The sequence below is a fragment of the Gossypium hirsutum genome, chromosome D08, assembly GCF_007990345.1.
Source record: "Gossypium hirsutum isolate 1008001.06 chromosome D08, Gossypium_hirsutum_v2.1, whole genome shotgun sequence".
Taxonomy (NCBI): Eukaryota; Viridiplantae; Streptophyta; class Magnoliopsida; order Malvales; family Malvaceae; genus Gossypium; species Gossypium hirsutum.
The window spans coordinates 56,786,675-56,808,770 of record NC_053444.1 but is presented as its reverse complement, the minus strand read 5'-3'; the positions used below and the strand labels follow the sequence as shown (position 1 = coordinate 56,808,770).

At 33.4% G+C, this 22,096-nt stretch overlaps 1 pseudogene; it reads right to left on the bottom strand.

Annotated features, from left to right (window-relative positions):
- Window positions 1–14,881: 14,881 nt before the first annotated feature.
- The window catches only part of LOC121220357 (60S ribosomal protein L3-like), a 10,366-nt pseudogene continuing 3,151 nt past the window's right edge, over window positions 14,882–22,096 (bottom strand).

The following is a 22,096-nucleotide window of genomic DNA, read 5'->3' as shown; positions in this document are numbered from 1 at the left end:
TAAAATTTTATCATATAATTTGAAGAGTATATTTGAAAAATAAAAAAAAATATTTTAAATATCATTATAAATTTAAGAACTCTAATACTTATGCTCTAAGAATAACTAGTGGAAAAGAACTAAAAAAGAAAGAAATTTATGGGTAAACTACTTGAGTCAATAAAGATTCTAATAAGGGATGTCATGCTATGACAATAATTGCTTCCTAGAAATTAAATAAATAAAGTTGATCAAATATCCTATTACACAAAGACCAACTCAAGTTAAGTAATTTGTTTAGTGCTTTCTTTTTCCTTTATCACCATAGTAATAATGAAAAATTTATTTTCCCCCCTTTTAAAGTAATGGTGAAGTCTAATTTCAATTGATGTCAACAACGTTACGCTTACATATTTTCCTTGAGATCTAATTTCAATTGAAGTCACAATTTATGTATAACTAAACAATGAAATTTTAAACTTAAAAGGGACATTTTTGGGTAATTTGTTGTACTTTTTTTAAGTCTCTCTCTCTTTATATATATAAGTATCGAAACATTGCAAATCATGTTATGATATTAGCATTTGTATTGTATTTATGTTAATTTTATTTTTTTTTCATGTGTTTGAAGTATTAAAATTTATGTAATATCTTTGAAGTTAATTAATCATTCTATATGCATTTTGATAAATTCATATATTTACCATGAAAAAGTACATTGATTTGTTGTTGTCAAATTTTGTTGTTGAAACTAACGTTGTAACAATAGTTTCAACAAAATTGTGTTGCAATGTTGAATAGAAAAGCAAAAGTGCAATAAGAAGACCAAGATTTCTATGTAGTTCAGATTAACAATTCTACCTTTGCGAAGGCTTGCTTAGAGAATGTTCCACTAAACAATTTTCTAATACAACTAATGGTTTAACTCCTATCTATTCAACTTCCATAAAGATAATAATGAGCCTCATTGTTGTACTTCGTTTACCTTCACTCTATCCAAATACCTTCTCTCCCCAAATGCCTTATATTTTATACCTCAATAAACTATCTCATGTGTACTTAGGGTAATAGTGTAGATCTACCCAATAAAATGTTTCCCAAGATGAACAAATAAAGCTCTTAAAAATTAGTTATAAGCTATGAAGAACATCAACCTTATATAGTTTAAACCATGGATATTATCTCTTTACCAACTTATGTTTTAAAATTGACGAATCTTGAGATAATAGGTAAAAATCTACATTTAAAAAACTTCCTTAATTGATCAGGATAATATTATCCTATCCAATAAAGTCCCAACGAAATTGAACTTTTCAAAGTCTTTAAAACTCTTCAGTAGTAAGTGGGCTCTAACATAATTTATTTGCTTACCTTTTTAATAAAATTCTTGCATTTGCTACTTATTTTGAAATATAAAAATAATAAACATAATGTTACAAATGAAATTTGTCAATCTACGATAACATACCCTTGTTGTCATAATTCTTATCAAAACTCATGTTGAAACATTGAGTTTAGACAAAATCTGTGTTTCAATCAATTTTGTCAAAACTCATGTTGCAACATTGAACTCGGACCATTGATGCTCTAACATTTTATGTTCATTTTATTGTATCGTGTCATATTCTGCATAGTATGTCATATTGATTAAATTTACAAAGTAATTTATGTGTTTGTGTTGCGTTTATATGTATCTCAATTTTCTCATATTTTGCATAATTTGTAAAACTTATTCAATTTTAAATATAAATGTTTTGTTCACTTTAATTTTTTATATGACTAACTACATTTATATATATATACATGTTAATAATTCGATTTATTCATATTTGAACATTCATATATTAATTTCGTGTTAATATCATTTGTTAAAATTTCATATTTAGTTTTGATTATTCTCGTGTTATATTTCATTTTGTTCATATTTCATGTATATTACGTGATTGGATTTTAGCTCTCAATTCATTTTATTTAAGAATTGAATTATTACATTTATTATATATTAATATATTTTTTTTGATACAATATCTAAAACTATTCATAATTCCCTTTAATCGTAAATAAAAAGATAAAATAAGCTTAAGTGCGCTCGAACCCATGTCCTCTTTGTTGCAACCAGAATGGTCCAACTAAACTAAAGCTAAATCAGCTATTATATATTAATACAAATGTTGTATTAATATATATAATTTAATATTTCAAAGTGTAACAGAAGTATATTATAGTCAACATGATAAATAAAAGGTAATAAAGGTTCAATATATACATTGAATATACTAGAAATTCCATTACACTCGTATGCATAAGAAAATCATGTATTCAGAACATAAAGGTGTATTTAAAAATAACATATAATAAATAATGAAACGTATGATTTGAAAATAATTAATAATAACACATTAAATACGTACGATATTAAAATGAAAAAATAGATTAAATTGTGAATAAAATAAAATTTAAATACATAAATACATCAAATTAAGAATGCTAAATGAATAAAATTGCTTATCATGGTGTTATCATCAATCTCGAGTTGGTGTTGAGTTAATTTGTAACACCAACTCAATGAACAACATTATTAACGTGTGCACAATAAATAAAAATGTATAAAAAATTTTAAAAATAAAGTTTTGGTTGAGTGGTAAATTTAAAGTTTTTCAAATGCAATTTAAATGACCTCAAATCCTACTGTATGTATATTTTTTATTGTTTGTTTTAAGATAAAAAGATTAAAGTACCTCGAATAATATAACTTTTAAATACAAAAGAACATTTTCGTAACTTCTCTAGTTGACTCATAATACTAACTCAATCAAGAGTTTAAATAATAGTATAGATATTAGAAATTCTATCACATTCATATATGCATGTGAAAATGACATATTTAGAATATAAATTGTTTTAATAATAACATACGATAAATAATATGCATATGTTTGAAACTAATAATAAGACATATGCAATATATATATGGAATTAAAATGAAAAATTAGTTTAAATTGCAAGTAAAAAGGAACCAGATATGTAACATCCCAAAATAGGGCCTAAACGGAATAGTGGTTGCGAAACCACAAATCCGAGGTAGAAAAATTTATTTTATTATTATTTTAAGGTTCATGGTATGATTGCATGATTGTGCGAAAATTTCGTGATGAAATTCCATGCATAAAGTGCTTAAGTTGAGGTTAGGGACTAAATTGAATAATTTGCCAAACTTGCATTCTAGAAGTTTTTAGTATGAAATTACTTTGGAATATTAATTAGGAGGGTTTAAATAACAATTTGACCAATTTTAAGTTCATGGACAAAAATTAGGACATGGAAGGAATTTTTGAAAGTTTAGTAAGGAGGGGTAATTTGGTCATTTGGATATTAACTGAATTAAATAGGGAAAAATAACACAAAAATGGTCATCTTCTCAATTAGTTTCTGCCGATTTTTGCTCTCCTCCATAGCTGGGGTTTCTTCAACTTTCAAGCTTCATAATCAAGAAGAACGAAATTTGGGAGTAGATCGGGGAAAAGAAAAAGTAAAGGACTAAATTGTAAAGTTTAGTCACATTTTGTATCAAGGTAAGTTACAGTAAATAAATGCAATATTCTTTTATTTTACATTATTATTGTCAATTTACAGCATTTATATACTTATGTTATGAAAATATGTAAAGTCGAATTTAAGGTGGAGTGACAGAGGAAAAGTGTTAGAAAGCCTCGGTTGAACCCTAGGAATGTTAGGATATTAGGGTTGACAGGACAAAACAGAAATGAGCCATGTAAGTCCATATTAGAAATATGGCTTTGGAGACAGGATTGAGCCATGTAAGTCCATATTATATATGGCATTGGAGACAGGAATAATTCATGTAAGTCTATGTCAAAGACATGGCATTGGCAGGATATTGATAGACAGGAACGACCCTAGTATCCTTAGTATTCCGAGTGGTTCAACGGGTCAGGATACGAGTTAAATTACAGTGAATTAACAGCAAAGGAAAAGTAGATTATACTTATGAAAAAGGAAAGGTCAGGTAAGAAAGAAGGTAAGGGAATAAAGAAGAAGATAGAAATTGAGAAGTAAAGAAATTTATGATGTTAGATGATATTATGCATAATTATCCATTATGTTGAATGTTGTGATTTATTTGCTTGTAAGCTTACTAAGCCTAGTGCTTAATCTCTTTATTTTCTTCTTCTTATAGTACTTATCTAGTCACTCGGGGATCGAAGGAAACGTCGGAGGCCGATCACACTATCAAAGAAATAACTCGGTATAACTAGACGTTTTGTTTTGGGTATGGCATGTATAGAAACTTAGCTACTTTTGGTATAATATGAACAATGAATGATGTGTAAATACTTGCTAGTGATTAGCTAATAAAATAGCCGATGATATACATATTTATTAATATGTATGATTGATTGATGATTATCACATGAAAATTATGAAAAATGTGAAAGTAACCTAAAAACAGATTCAAGTAACAGAAATGACGTAACTTTGAAAAATCACTAAAAATTATAGAAACATAGTTTGAAGATGAATAATATATGAAATTAAATCTTATTATGTATATTTTCTTATGGAATAAGCAAAACAGGTAAATGTATTATATTTTATGAGATATCTGAGTTTTAGTGAAACAGGGTCAGAGCGATTTCTGGATCCCCTGTTTCAACTTTGGAAATTCACCATAAATTGTACAAAACTAATTAGAAGGTGCAATTTATATGGTTAGAATCCTTGTTGAATCTAGTTTTGAGAGAAACAAACAGCTTAGTCATATGAAATTTTTTACAGGAAGAAACATGGCTCGTAGTAAGAAGAGGTCAGTGTAGTTGAGTTTTGAAACAGGGGAAACTTTAACTAATAAACTGTACTAATTGGCCAAGTCAAAAATTCTAGAAAAAAATTAGTAGATAGATATATGAGTCTAGTTTCAGGAAAAATTTACGGATCTTAATTTTGAGTTTTGAAATTCGAGAAATGAATTTTTAAGCAACCATGACGCAGAAAAACAATTTATTCCAAAAATTAAAATAAGTGGTTTAGAGTTGTTTAAAAGGTAAGATAAGTTTAGTAACACCTCAAGCTTGACTCCGTGACGGTTTCGGGCGTGGGGGTGTTACATTATTGGTATCAGAGCAGGTTTAGTCGGTTCTCGGAACAGTTAGTGTGAGAAAAAGTCTAGCTATACATGCCATACTTGTATTTTGATAGTGTGACGACTCCTGACGATTTTTAAATATTTTGTTTTATTGTAATGGATCCTGGACGAGCTGGTGATGATGATGTAGAAAGTAATGCGCTTGCTCCCACATAAGGGGCAGCGCCATCTGAGAATAGGCCAGTAATAGTTGATCAGGGAGGAGTGACTCGAGAAGCTCTCTTCCGAGCTTTGAATGATTTGTTTGCCGAGTTCGTTTGTACGAATCCGGTAGTTAGACCTCCACCCCCTCATGATTCTCAGGCTACCCATGTAGCTCAAGCTTCCCAGACACAGGTACAGTGGTAAGAGAAAAGCCACCAGTTGATAGAATCAGGAAACAATGGGCAGAAGAGTTCCGAGCAACAAAAGATGATGATGCAGAAAGAGCAGAATTTTGGTTAGAAAATACTATCAGAGTCTTTGACGAATTATCTTGTACACCCGAGGAATGTATGAAATGTGTAGTATCACTTCTTAGAGACTCAGCCTACTACTGGTGGAAGACACTTGTATCAGTTGTACCAAAGGAGAGGGTCACTTGGGATTTCTTTCAAGAGGAATTTCGTAAAAAGTACATCAGTCAGAGGTTTATTGACCAGAAGAGAAAGGAATTCTTGGAATTGAAACAAGGTACTATGACAGTGACCGATTATGAGCGCGAATTTGTCAGGCTTAGTAAATATGCTCAAGAATGTGTATCCACAGAAGCTATCATGTGTAAAAGGTTTGAGGATGGGTTAAATGATGATATCCGACTGTCAGTGGGTGTCCTAGAAATAAAAGAGTTCGTTATTTAGTTGAGAGAGCCTCTAAGGTAGAGGAGCTGTTAAAAAGAAAAGGCAAAGTTGAGATAGAGACACAAGATACAAAGAAGAGACAGATGAGCATATCATTTCAGGCTACATCCAAGAGGCCCAAAGAGTTTCTACCAGATCTAGCTTTTCGGCAGGGCAATCTAGTCAGAATAGAGGTAGCAGATTTAAGGATCCGAAGGCTTAGACCACCTCGACTACGAGTGTAGGTAATGTCAGACAGGGTAGATCAGGGTGTCCACGGTGTGGTAGACTTCATTATGGTCCTTGTCGGGCAGGCGAAAATGTTTGCTATAAATGTGGTGCTCCAGATCATTTTGTACGAGAATGTCCAGAAGTGGCTAGCCGAGAAGTAACACAGAGTGCTAGATCCGGAAATGCTCCTACCAGAGGCAGATCACCGAGGCAACCGGAGTAGGAGCAAGTAACAGAGGTACCTTTAGAGATTCGGCTGTGAGACCAGATGTTAGAACCCCTGCAAGGACTTATGCTATTCGTGCACGCGAAGAGGCATCCTCCCCGATGTGATTACGGGTACATTTTCTCTACATGATATTAATGCATTGCACTGATTGATCCGGGTTCGACTCATTCTTATGTTTGTATGAAATTGATGCCTAGTATAAGTATGCCTATAGAATCTACAGAATTTGTGATTAAAGTATCGAATCCATTAGGCAAGCATGTATTAGTAGATAAAATATGTAGAAATTGTCCTTTAATGATTAGAGGCTACTGTTTTCCGGCTGATCTCATGCTATTGCCATTTGATGAGTATGATGTTATTCTTGGTATGGATTGATTGACTACACATGATGTGATAGTGAATTGTGGAAAGAAATTCATTGAGTTGAAGTGTGAAAATGGTGAAATTCTTCGGGTTAATTCAGAAGAGTCAGATAGTTTATTTCCCATAATTTCTGTTATGTCTGCTCAGAAATGTTTGAGAAAAGGGTATGAAGCTTATCTTGCTTTTGTGTTAAACACTAAAGATCCAGAATTGAAAATTGAATCAGTGCCTGTGGTATGTGAGTTTCCCGATGTGTTTCCGGAAGAACTACCAGGTTTGCCTCCTGTTAGAGAAGTTGAGTTTGTATTGAGTTGATTCCAGGTACCACGCCCATTTCTATTGCTCCTTATAGAATGGCTCCGTTGGAATTGAAAGAATTGAAAGCTCAGTTGCAGGAATTAACAGATAAAGGCTTGGTAAGACCCAGTAGTTCACCATGGGGTGCACCAGTGCTATTTGTGAAAAAGAAAGACGGATCGATGAGATTATGCATAGATTATCGGTAACTTAACAAGGTAACAGTAAAGAACAAGTATCCATTGCCTAGAATTGATGATTTGTTTGATCAATTGAAGGGAGCTACTGTGTTTTCCAAATAGATTTGAGATCCGGATACTATCAGTTGCGAGTTAAAGAGTCAGATGTCCTGAAGACTGCTTTTCGGACTAGGTATGGTCATTATGAGTTCCTTGTGATGCCATTTGGCTTGACTATGCTCCTGCCATTTTCATGGACTTAATGAACCGAATTTTCAGATCGTATTTAGATAAGTTTGTAGTTGTGTTCATTGATGATATTTTGATTTATTCTCATGATGAGACTGAGCATGCAGAGCATTTGAGAACAGTTTTACAAATTCTGAGAGATAATCAGTTGTATGCCAAGTTCAGCAAAAGTGAGTTCTGGTTACGAGAAGTTGTTTTCTTGGACATATTGTCTCAGGTGAAGGTATTAAGGTTGATACGAGCAAGATTTTAGCCATTGTTGATTGGAAGCTTCCTAGAAATGTATCAGAAGTTAGAAGTTTTCTTGGTCTTGCCGGATATTATAGACGATTTGTGGAGGGATTTTCCATGATAGCTACCCCGTTGACGAGACTGCTACGGAAGGATGTTAAGTTTGAATGGACTGAGAAGTGCCAACAAAGTTTGGACAAGTTAAAGGCATTGTTGACGGAAGCTCCTATCTTAGTACAGCCGAACCGAGTAAAGAATTTGTGATTTACAGTGATGCATCCTTGAATGGGCTCGGTTGTGTACTCATGCAGAAGGAAAGGTAATTGCTTATGCCTCTAGACAATTGAAGCCACATGAAAAAATTATCCGACACATGATTTAGAGCTAGCTGCTATTGTATTTGCATTGAAGATTTGAACATTATTTGTATGGTGAAAGGTGCCGGATATTTACCGATCATAAAAGCTTGAAATACTTGATGACTCAAAAAGATTTGAATTTGAGGCAAAGAAGATGGTTGGAATTGCTTAAACATTATGAGTTAGTGATTGATTATCACCCAGGTAAGGCAAATGTAGTTGCTGACGCTTTAAGTAGGAAACTTTTATTTACATTGCGAGCTTTGAATACCAATTTAGCCATGTCAGATGATGGTTCTATTTTAGCTGAATTGAGAGCTAAACCGGTATTTCTTGAAGAGATTTGTGAAGCTCAGAAAGATGATAATGAGTTACAAGCTAAAAGAGCTCAATGTGAGTCAGGCATAGAATCAGATTTCTGGATTGGTTCTGATGGTTGTTTGATGTTTAGAGACAGAATATGTGTACTAAAGAATGATGAGCTTATTCGGAAGATTTTACAGGAAGCACATAGCAGTCCTTTATCTATTCATCCAGGCAGTACAAAAATGTATAATGATTTGAAAAAATTGTATTGGTGGGTAGGAATAAAAGAGATATTTCAGAGTTTGTTTCTAGATGCTTGATTTGTCAACAGGTAAAGGCCGAACATCAGGTACCCTCAGGATTATTGCAGCCTGTCTAGTTCCGAAATGGAAATGGGATCGAGTTATATAGATTTTGTGACAGGATTACCGTTTACACCGAGAAAGAAAGATGCAATATGGGTTGTGATTGATAAGTTAACGAAGTCGGCTCATTTTATCCTAGTTCGTATGGATTATTCACTTGACAAGTTGGCGGAGTTGTATATTTCAGAGATAGTCAGGCTACATGGGGTACCATTATCGATTATTTTAGACAGAGATCCAAGATTTACTTCACGGTTTTGGAAGAAATTACAAGAGGCTTTGGGCACAAAGTTGAGTTTTAGTACAGCTTTCCATCCTCAAACCGACGGTCAGTCAGAGAGAGTTATTCAGGTACTTGAAGATATGCTTAGATGTTGTGTATTAGAATTTCAAGGTAGTTGGGAAAAATACTTACCATTGGTAGGGTTTGCCTATAATAATAGTTACCAGTCAAGTTTGAAGATGACACCTTATGAAGCTTTGTATGGACGTAAATGTCGTACACCTTTATATTGGACAGAGCTTAAAGAAAGCCAGGTTTACGGGGTTGATCTAGTTAAAGAAACAGAAGAAAAAGTGAAAGTTATCAGAAATTGTTTAAAAGCAGCTTCAGACAGGCAGAAGTCGTATGCAGATTTAAAAAGAAAAGAGATCGAATATCAAGTTGGTGACAAAGTTTTTTCTGAAAGTATCCCCGTGGAAGAAAGTTCTCAGATTTGGCAAGAAAGACAAACTAAGTCCACGTTTTATTGGACCATTTGAAGTAATTAGAGAGTCGGACCATTAGCATATCGGTTAGCTTTGCCGATTGAGTAGAGAAGATTCATAATGTATTTCATGTGTCTATGCTACGTCGTTATTGTTCAGATCCATCACATGTGATTTCTCAGACAGAGGTTGAGATTCAGCCAGACATGACTTACGGTGAAGAACCGGCAAAGATTCTAGCTCGAGAGGTAAAGCAATTAAGGAATAAAAGTATTGCACTTGTGAAAGTACTATGGAATAGACACGGGGTAGATGAGGCTACATGGGAACCCGAAGAGGCTATGCGAAAACAGTACCCAAATCTCTTCACAGGTAAGATTTTCGGGACGAAAATCCCTAAAAGGGGGAGAAATGTAACATCCCAAAATAGGGCCTAAACGGAATAGTGGTTGCGAAACCAAAAATCCGAGGTAGAAAATTTATTTTATTATTATTTTAAGGTTCATGGTATGATTGCATGATTGTGTGAAAATTTCGTGATGAAATTCCATGCATAAAGTGCTTAAGTTGAGGTTAGGGACTAAATTGAATAATTTGCAAAACTTTCATTCTAGAAGTTTTTAGTATGAAATTACTTTGGAATATTAATTAGGAGGGTTTAAATAACAATTTGACCAATTTTAAGTTCATGGACAAAAATTAGGACATGGAAGGAATTTTTGAAAGTTTAGTAAGGAGGGGTAATTTGGTCATTTGGATATTAAATGAATTAAATAGGGAAAAATAACACAAAAATGGTCATCTTCTCAATTAGTTTCTGCCGATTTTTGCTCTCCTCCATAGCTGGGTTTCTTCAACTTTCAAGCTTCATAGTAAGTGATTCCAAGCCCTGTTTTTAATGATCTTTACGTTTTTGAGTCCAGTAACTTGATTAAGCTTATTCTAGCAATAATTCAGCTAGGTTCATATTTGGAAAATACCATGCTGAATTTGTGTATTTGGTGTCTTATGATAGAATATGAGGTTTTAAATTATGTTAAACAACTTATGCTACTCGGTTTTAAGTGAAAACGAGTAAAAGGCTTAAATTGGAAAAAAAATACCAATAGTCATAAGTATATGTTAGAGTGTGATTTGATATTGCCATAGAATGGAAAATGATCAGCATGTCATAAACATAAGAAATAGGATGAAGTTTAATTTACGAGCCTTGGGGCAAAAGTGCAAATATGTGAAAGTTTAGGGGTAAAAATATAATTTTGCAAAAGTTGGGTCAAGGACTGTTTTAATAAATGTGAATATTAAATAAGTTAAATTTGCTATTATAGATCAAGAAGAACAAAATTCGGGAGTAGATCGGGGAAAAGAAAAAGTAAAGGACTAAATTGTAAAGTTTAGTCACATTTTGTATCAAGGTAAGTTACAGTAAATAAATGCAATATTCTTTTATTTTACATTATTATTGTCAATTTCCAGCATTTATATACTTATGTTATGAAAATATGTAAAGTCGAATTTAAGGTGGAGTGACAGAGGAAAAGTGTTAGAAAGCCCCGGTTGAACCCTAGGAATGTTAGGATATTAGAGTTAACAGGACAGAACAGAAATGAGCCATGTAAGTCCATATTAGAAATATGGCTTTGGAGACAGGATTGAGCCATGTAAGTCCATATTATATATGGCATTGGAGACAGGAATAATTCATGTAAGTCCATGTCAAAGACATGGCATTGGCAGGATATTGATAGACAGGAACGACCCTAGTATCCTTAGTATTCCGAGTGGTTCAACGGTCAGGATACGAGTTAAATTACAGTGAATTAACAGCAAAGGAAAAGTAGATTATACTTATGAAAAAGGAGAGGTCAGGTAAGAAAGAAGGTAAGGGAATAAAGAAGAAGATACAAATTGAGAAGTAAAGAAATTTATGATGTTAGATGATATTATGCATAATTATCCATTATGTTGAATGTTGTGATTTATTTGCTTGTAAGCTTACTAAGCCTAGTGCTTAATCTCTTTATTTTCTTCTTCTTATAGTACTTATCTAGTCACTCGGGGATCGAAGGAAACGTCGGAGGCCGATCACACTATCAAAGAAATAACTCGGTATAACTAGACGTTTTGTTTTGGGTATGGCATGTATAGAAACTTGCTACTTTTGGTATAATATGAACAATGAATGATGTGTAAATACTTGCTAGTGATTAGCTAATAAAATAGCCGATGATATACATATTTATTAATATGTATGATTGATTGATGATTATCACATGAAAATTATGAAAATGTGAAAGTAACCTAAAAACAGATTCAAGTAACAGAAATGATGTAACTTTCAAAAATCACTAAAAATTACAGAAACACAGTTTGAAGATGAATAATATATGAAATTAAAGCTTATTATGTATATTTTCTTATGGAATAAGCAAAACAGGTAAAGGTATTATATTTTATGAGATATCTGAGTTTTAGTGAAACAGGGTCAGAGCAATTTCTGGATCCCCTGTTTCAAATTTGGAAATTCACCATAAATTGTACAAAACTAATTAGAAGGTGTAATTTATATGGTTAGAATCCTTGTTGAATCTAGTTTTGAGAGAAACAAACGGCTTAATCATATGAATTTTTTTACAGGAAGAAACATGGATCGTAGTAAGAATTGTACAAAACTAATTAGAAGGTGTAATTTATATGGTTAGAATCCTTGTTGAATCTAGTTTTGAGAGAAACAAACGGCTTAATCATATGAATTTTTTACAGGAAGAAACATGGATCGTAGTAAGAAGAGGTCAGAGTAGTTGAGTTTTGAAACACGGGAAACTTTAACTAATAAACTGTACTAATTGGCCAAGTCAAAAATTCTAGAAAAAAATTAGTAGATAGATATATGAGTCTAGTTTTAGGAAAAATTTACGGATCTTAATTTTGAGTTTTGAAACTCGAGAAATTAATTTTTAAGCAACCATGACGCAGAAAAATAGTTTATTCCAAAATTAAAATAAGTGGTTTAGAGTTGTTTAAAAGGTAAGATAAGTTTAGTAACACCTCAAGCTTGACTCCGGTGACGGTTTCGGGCGTGGGGTGTTACAATGCATATAGGCATTGAATAGTGTAAATGTTTCATTGAGTAATGGAGATTAAGGTTCATATATCATGCTTGAGCTTGAGGTGCTTATATAATATGTATATAAGCTTTGAAATGAATATGTGCATATGTTCATGCTGATGATAGAATGCTTAAGTATAATAATGATAGTGAATGTTGAACAATGTGTGAATATTGGTATTGAGATAAATTATATTTGTGATAGATGGATGGTAAACTTTTGGATTGTTATTAAAGTTGGAATGTCAAATGATTTAACTTAGAATATGAAATGGAAATATTGAGTTATGGCATGGATGGTACTAAACAAGTTGAATGATTTGAAATGTTTTGAAACTCTTGTTTTGTGATGATGTCATTATGGCATATTGGTTAGGCATTAGTAGGATGTTATATGACATGTTTTGGTTTGGCTTTGAGATGTTTTAAATAGGTTTAAAGTTGTCAAAATGTATTTTGGAAGTTACCTTATGGTTGATTTTGATACAAGCTCTTAAATGACAGATTTTGGTGCCACACAACCATATGATGATCTAGTCAGAATTGAATATTACTTGAAAATACTCAGTGATTTTTTATGAAATAGTATGTTCTTCTGAAGATAGTTTGGAATGTTATGTCATTTTGAAATATGAAGCTTATCAAAGATGAATGATTTTGACAACAGTTGTTCTTAAAGATAGAGTAAATTGTAATTTCTTCCAATTAAAATTCAAAAAGTACACCAGCAAATTGTACCTAGATAAGAAGTACGACGAATTTCTATGGTTGAAATATAGAATAATGTCTATGGCAAAGAATGAATGAGAATTTATCGACTCAGTAAATATACCAGAGATATTGTATCGACTGAAGTTGAAATGTGCACTCATTTTGAATGGGGTTTAAACAAAGACATACAAATGATAGTGAGAGCTATGAAATTGAAAGAATTTGTAATTTTATATTTATGATCACAGAAAATGGAAGATGTATGCAGTGAAAGGGAACAAACCAAGTTGAGACTTTGAGATTCTAGTAAATAGAGTACAGTTAGATCATTTTCGACTCCTCCATTAAAGAAATGAAAAGATGTTTATAATCATGTCACTTTTTCGCCAAGTTTTCAAAAAAGATAAGACGAAATCAAGTTAATTGAGATCCCCGACCACATCAATGGCTAGTGTTGACAGTGTTCGCAGAATAGATAGATCGGTTTGTATTCATAGTGGAAAACTCATCGAAACGAGTCTTGACTAAAGAATGAGGCTTGTATTTATGCGATTCTTAGGAACATTGGAAACAATAAACAAAGTATGAAATCTATGACCACTCCTTAGAAAACTAGACGATCGGGAATATAATGGTAGCGTGGGGGACAGTGAAACAACGATTAAAGATATGATTATTAGATCTGAAGCTCAGGTTGTTGTCAAGGCTTATGTTATTCAAGATCATGGAGAGGTTATTGTTCTTGATGTCATTACTAGTACATTTCCTTAAATTTTTATATTATTCCTGATATAGATTGATTAACTTGTTATGAAATGATAGAACTGTAAAAAGAAATGGATTGTATTGTGATAAGAGAAGAGTAAATCGATTAATGATCGAGATGATAGGTCTCAATATTATGAAGATTTTTCAGAGTTTTTTCCCGAGAAGAAAAGTTGAATTTGTTATTGAATTAGCACTGGAAACTGCTTCAATATCTATTACACAATATAAAATAGCACCGACAATATCGAAAGAATTGAAGTCTCAGTTGCAAGAGCTATTAAACCAAGAGTTCATTCAATTTAGTGTGTCACCTTTGGATGCTTCGGTTCTAATTGTGAAAAAGAAATATAAAACTGAGATTTCGTATTGGTCACAGAAAGTTGAACAAAGCTACTGCAAATAATAGATATATGTTGTTCCATATTGATGACATATTGATTTACTCGAAGAACAAAAATAAACTTGACCAACATCTGAGATCTGTACTGAAGACTTTACGAGAAAAGTAGTTGTATGCAAATGTACCTACTGCGGATACTAACTCCTAGAAGCAAGATTTATAGAACATGTATTGTGGACTAAAGATATTCGTATTGATCCAAACAAAAGATCATCAACACTGGCGCTTTAGTCAAAATTTCCTTAAGTTGATCAAAACTCTTTTGCCTTTCATTAGTCCATTGGAACACCATATCCTTCCGAATTAGTTTCGTTAAGGGTGCAGCAATAAGAGAAAACCCTTCAACGAACCTACCATAGTAACCAACTAAACCCAAGAAACTCCTAACTTCAGCAACACTCCTAAGCGGCTTCTATTCCAAAATCACCTCTATCTTCTTGGGATCCACTCGAATCCCTTCTGTCGATACAACATGACCTAAGAACACCACTTCCCTAAGCCAAAATTCACACTTACTTAACTTTGCGTACAACTGCTTATCTCGAAGAATCTGCAAAACAACCCTTAAGTGCTCGTCGTGATCCTCTTCAGAACCAGAATACACCAAAATATCATCTATAAAGACAACTACAAACTGATCCAAATACGAATGAAACACACGATTCATCAAATCCATTAACACGGTAAGAGCATTAGTTAATCCAAACGACACCACCAAGAATTCATAATGCCCATATCGAGTCCTAAAAGTAATTTTCAATACATCAGCCTCCTTCACCTTTAATTGATAATACCCAGATCTAAGATCAATCTTCGAAAATAGCATTGCACCTCTAAACTAATCAAACAAGTCATCAATTAGAGGCAAAGGATACTGACTTTTAATAGTTAACTTGTTCAATTGTTTATAATCAATACACATCTTCATCATACCATCCTTGTTTTACAAACAAAACTGATGCACCCCACGGAGATACACTCGGCCAAATAAGCCCCCTATTCAACAACTTTTACAACTGAATCTTTAACTTCTTGAGCTATTTTGGTGTCATACGATAGGGCACAATGGACATTGGTGTAGTACCAGGACAAAGCTCAATTTTAAACTCTACTTCTCGATCTAGTGGCAAACCAGGTAGCTCTTTTGGAAACACATCAAAAAAATCCCTAACAGTGCAAATATCCTGAACTCTTAACTCCTTACAAACAAATTCATCACATAAGCCAAATAAGCCTCAAATCCTTTACCCATCAACTTCTCAGCTTTCATAGCCAAAACCACGTTAGACAGAAAACCTGGTCTTTCACCCACTACAACCATTTCCAAACCATCACTATCTTTCAAGGTAATTCGCGTAGTCTCAAAATCTACCCTAGCCTTATATTTAGTTAACTAATCCATACCAAGTATCACATCAAATCCATAAAACGACAATTCCATAAGGTCAACAGAGAAGACATGTCCTTGAATTATAAGAGGACATTTACGATAAAATTTATTCACTACAACATTATCACCAAGTGAACTAATAACAGTCATACCCAAACTAATAGTCTCAACAGGGATCTCTAACTTCGATACCAGTTCACTCAAGATATATGAATGCGTCGATCCAGAATCAACTAAAGAAAAAAACGTAATAGACTACAAAGTAAATGTACTTGCGATAACATCCATCGGATCTTGATCCTCCCACTTCTTAATAGCATAAACTCGAGTTGGACCTCCAAACTCAACCTATGTAGCAGCAGTATAAGTAACAATCCGCTGCCCACTCGGTATCCCAGTACCTCTACCGCGACCACGGCCTCTAGCAGGTGCAGTAACAGGCGTCGAACTCTAAGCCAGTGAAACCTTAACCCCAAGTGGACAATCCCTCAGGAAATGTTCCTTCGACCCTTATTTGAAACATCCACTAGTCAACTTAAGACACTCTCTAGAACGCCTACGCTCACATTGTGCACAAAGCGACCATCCACAACTACCCGCTGAACCACTAGCACTAACCACAGTACTACTCTGCTACTTAGATTGACTCGATCAAGTTCCATGTCTCGCACCTCTACTAAAGACATAACTGCCATGCCCTCTCTTAGACGATCGACCCGATGCACTATTAGAAGCTCTCTTGCCAGAATTAGTAACCATAGAACAAGATGACTCAACTAAGGTCTCCTTCACAGCCTTAGCTCTCTCAACCAACTCATCAAACATCTTTATAGGCTGAGCTACCAAATAAACCTGAATCTCGTGGTTTAACCCAAATAGAACCTCTTACAATGGTCCCTCTCAAAAAGAACCATCTTAGGAGCGTACTAACTAAGTTGCAGGAACTTTGTCTCATAATTAGTCATAGATAAATCGCCCTGAATCAAGTCCAAAGATTCACGCTTACGAGCCTCCATATACTGTTCACCCATATACTTCCTTTTAAAAGCCTCAAGAAAATAGTTCCAAGTCAATCTATTAGTAACAGTACCTCTCCTAACTGTATTCCACCAATGATGAGCCTCACCGTCGAGTAAAGACACTGCACAACCCAACTTCTCCTCGTCAGAACAGGATATCTGTTTGAGGATCCTTTCAAATCCCTCCAACCAGTACTTAGCTATAGTTGGATCAGTACCTTTCACTCTAGAAAACTCTTTACCACCCAACGCTCGAAGACGTTCAAGTGCCAACCCTCAATTAACTGGTGCAGGATTGACAGGTGTAGGTGCAATGTTAGCACGAACAATCCACTGAAACGCTCCTATCATAGCTTCCATTTGGGGACTACAACCTCATTAAGTATGTTCACTCTATGTGGCACATAAGAGGTGCCGGGGATGTACCATCCTCTTGAGCACTAGCTCTCACGTTAACACGTCTAGGAGGCATATATAATTAATCTAGCACCTAAACAAATAAATAGTGTGAGTAGCAGGAATGATCCAAGTCTCGTTCTTGCAAACAAAATTTAGAGTTTTAGACAATGTGTTTTCGTTCCTACCCTACATGCATCACAAACAGGGATATCTCATGCAATTCAATCAGAATATTTCAAACAATTCCATACCACTCAATCATAGTTACATCACCAATATCAAGAAAACAGAGAGATTTAGACTCGTGAGTTTCGAAACTCCAAACACACAACAATCACCTAGGTCTGAGAGTTATTGAACCTAGGCTTTGATACCACTAAATGTAACACCTTATACCCGGCTTGGTCGCTAGGGCCAAATACGGGATGCCACACCACCGTCTCGTTTCATTTTCATAAAACATGAAACTAGATTCAAGTAAATCAATCATCTTTTGTTAAGTCAAACAAATTTTAATATGTCCCAATAGTTACTTTAATAATGTTACATGCAAATCATTCGTTGTTCGATCATAGATACAACCAAAATCATGCATAAGGGCTATTTAGTAAAATTTTATAAAATGTCCATAGGTATCGATGCTGATATCTATGTATCGATAATTTCCTTAAGTGGTATTGATACCATTTGGAAAAATGATACCAAATGAGCATACTATTTCTCGATTAAAATGCCACTGTAAAAAATTATCGGTACCATCGAACCAAATATTGATATTTCTTCCCCAAGTATCGATACTCGAGCAAAGGTATCGATTCCAAATCTCTATTCTATTTCCTATACATTTTAATTTACAGAAGTATCTATTTTTCAAGCCCAATATCGATACCTCTACTACTAGAGCTAAAAATACAACATAGAAAAGGAAATATTTCATCTCAAATAGGTTATAAACAACATGCATCAAGTACTAAGTTAAGTAATCATTCATACGACTTAATTAACAGTACAAATTACCAAAATCGAGTTTAAACAATTATCATCATGCCAATATCGATGACTACAGTCCTAAGCAATAGTAATAACATGATGTTATTCGAAACTAAGTCTTTTGTTCAGAAATCAACGAAACTATAATAAGTCTACCACATTGTTTTTTTCCCTAAAATAAATAAAAATAATAAAGCACCTACGAAGAATAACCAAACTTCCTTGGATCACTTTCTTAGAAACCACACCGCCCATACCGTGATGTCACCGATCTGTATATGTTGAAATGAGTGGGTGAGCTTTAACAAGCTTAGTGAATGCAAGGATTTCTATGACGCAAACATGTCATCATGTAACATAACCAATTAATTACTCACAAGTACCTTATTCATAAGTCTGACATCATATAGTATTAAATCATGCATCATCTAATAGTTCATTCCCATAACAAGTATATACTCATTCAAGCATAGAATATGTTCCACACAATTACATAAAATAGATAAGATGACACTTGGATTATGAAACATATAGTGAGCTCTATCATCACACATTGGATACACGGATCTTCTTACACCACATAGACTCGTAGAGTCAAACATGTCCCCAAAAGTGAAGTGTATAGCTAGCACTCTCCTTATTTCCCCTCACATGTCTCGTTGAATAGAACTTAACTTTCATTCTCTTATCTCTCCAAACATGTCCTAGGGCCTCAATGCCCAAAACCACTATACATATAAGTGAGTACTTACAATCCTATGACATGTCAACTATATCCAATGGTTCTAATATCACAAGGCCAAAATATCCGAAAACAACACATATTACTTAGTGATTATTCGTGCATTATCACTGCATATTAGTATCTTTTGTAAAACACTAGCATAATCATATAACATATATATTTCACATTTATTTCATGTATATAATTGCACTTTACAGAACAATCGACATAATCACTTATCACATTTCATGCACAATACATAACCACATGATAATTGTAGATTCAAGAAACTTACGCTCAGAACTTAGAGTAGGGGTTTAGGCTACATCTAAATTCCCAATCAACACATGACTCATGTTTATGAGTAGCAAATCCATATACTCACCACTTTATGCTTTAGTCGAAAAACTGAAAGCTCAACTAAACCATTTTCAAATATCAACCAAGAATCCACTCAAACCAACTTAAACACAAGCTCAAGCCAAGTTCCTATGTAACTTAAACTATTAACATAACCAACTTTATATACCAATATCTTGATCTATACTCAACCTTTTTACTTAAAATCAATTCTGTTCATTTACTTAATCATCTACGCCTAATTCGCAACTTTCAAACTAGACAAATCTACTGAATTCATGGTATTAACATTTTTCAACATCTTTTAGGCAATTTTCACAAAATTCATTAAAACATGAGAAATCATTGACGAAACTTTAAGATAAGTTTAAAAACCTTCTAATCATGCTAAAACAAGTTGAAAAATGTTTTGAAACCAAGTTTTGACTCAAAATCTCGAAATCCACCAGTAATAGCTCGATTTTTGACTTTTATTTAAAATATGCTATTTGAGGGCTAATAATTCAATTTTATAGACTAGATATAATGAGAAACTCATAGGAATTCGAAACATTACCTTTGATGAAAGAATGAACGAGTTTTATTGTAAATCTAAAAACCTTATATTTGAAGAAGAAGATGAAATCTATGGAGTTTTAGGTGTTTTTCTTGGGGATTTTTTATGGTAGATGACTTAGGAATGATAGAAAATCAATGGATTATGGTTTAGGAATAAAAATCAGTGGAATAGCTAAGGATATGGCAAGGGGCGGCACAAGTTTGAAAGGAAAAAGAAACAAACATGAAAAACATGTTGATGGGAAGAAATAGGTTCAATTTTACAAAATGGTAAAACTACAACATAAATGCCTACTATTTTTACTTTTTTACAAATCAGTACTTTCTCAAAATTAAGGGTTTCTAGAACACTTTTTCAAAAATTGATTTGACAGTTAAGATACCAACTTTACGAAATTCTGAGCTCATATAGGTCAAAATTCTTAAAATACCCTTAAAACTCCTAGACTCTATTTTGGGGTGTTACAAATATCCTAAGAGGATAACACACTTATGAAAAAGTCATTGGACGAGCATTGAGTAGTTACTTTCATAATAATATGTCGTTGGGGAGAGCTCAGTCACGATACAATGGTGGAATGACTTCGTTACTAAATGAGTTTATAAATTAATAAGTGAAAATTCAGAACTTAATTATAAATCATTTGAGCCTCAACTACATATGTCCAATCGGCCCGTCCGCTAGCTCATTGAAACCAAAAATGAATTGCATGTTTGAATATAAATGACAGAATGAATATGAAAGAAAATTGAGAAACATTCAGAAATGATTATGGTTTTCTCCGAAATGAAGAAATAGAATCATTTGGAAATGGTTGTGGGTTTCCAAAATAGAAATTGAAATGATCTATTTGCAATCCTGTTGGATTACTTAAAAAATAATTGGAAGAATGAGTTTATGTTTGTGGACTATTTTGAAGCCCGAAAATGAAAATAAATCATTTGGTCATAGTGAACATTTTGAGTTGTGTGATATTGACCATATTTTCTCGAAATTTTATTAGGGGAAAAATCGTCAAATTTTTACTAGGGTTAAATCGTCAAAATTTTTCTGGGGAAAAAATTATTTTATATATAATATTAATTTTATTTTAAGAAAATAGAAAAATTGAATCGGGTTGGATCTTATTACAGGGTATTGGTCAAAAGCCCAAGAAGTACTTGTAATTGGGCCCAATATGAAAAAAGCCCAAAAACCCCTCATGGACATGAAGGGGGCGACAACCCTAATAGGAATACTAGGGTGTGTTGTCCACTACAACTTAATAAGTGTTCTACCTTCTCTTCCTATAAATAGATTGCATTGGTAGAGCTATTAACACAACTTTGAGACATTTTTATTCTGCTGAAAAATTGAGAGAATTTATTCTCAACTATTACATATATTTTTCGGAATAACATTCTATTAGTTTCCACTAGAAGAGAGAATTTTCGTTTCAATAGGTTTTTTTTTCTATTCTGTGTTTTCATTCATTGGTTCAGCCCACACTCGAAGCAATTCGTGTATGAGATAACGGAGATATCGTTATTGAAAGCTAGGAACACAAATGTACTAAAAAACAAATTACGAATCAATTAATGTTTTTAATAAAATATCAAATCAAATGGTTATAAATTAAACTTTGCTATGTAAAAAACCATTTTAATTCTGAATTTTCAATAGGAATATAGTGAACTCTCCAAAATATATGGTCTTCTGTCCTTCAATAAGGGTGGTGATGTGACGTTATTAGGTGCACATAAGGTGAATGATGGTTGTTATGTCAATGTGATGGGCTTTTTGTTAGCAGCGACTTGGGTGTTCCCTAAGTTCAGAGTGAACAATTGATGGCAAAGGTGTGTTGGCCAACATGATCATGATAAACGGAGGTGGTTAGTCTGCGAACGTACCGCGAAGATACCTGATGCCATGTACGACAATTGTGGTTTCAATCTATATTTAACTCCAATGTTTATTCCTGGTTTCATATTTAAGTTACATAAATTGCAAACAATTTTTTAATAAAAAAACTTTATCTAAAGGCATGATTAACTTCCTACGTGAGGCATGCAATAGATTCTTAATATCTTATTGTACATAATTGCTTGTATGAATCCTCGACCTATCATGCAAGTAAATTATGCATAGAATCTTGGCGAACCCCATCCCCTTTAGTGCGTTTCGTTTCCTTAGTTAATGGTGGACGT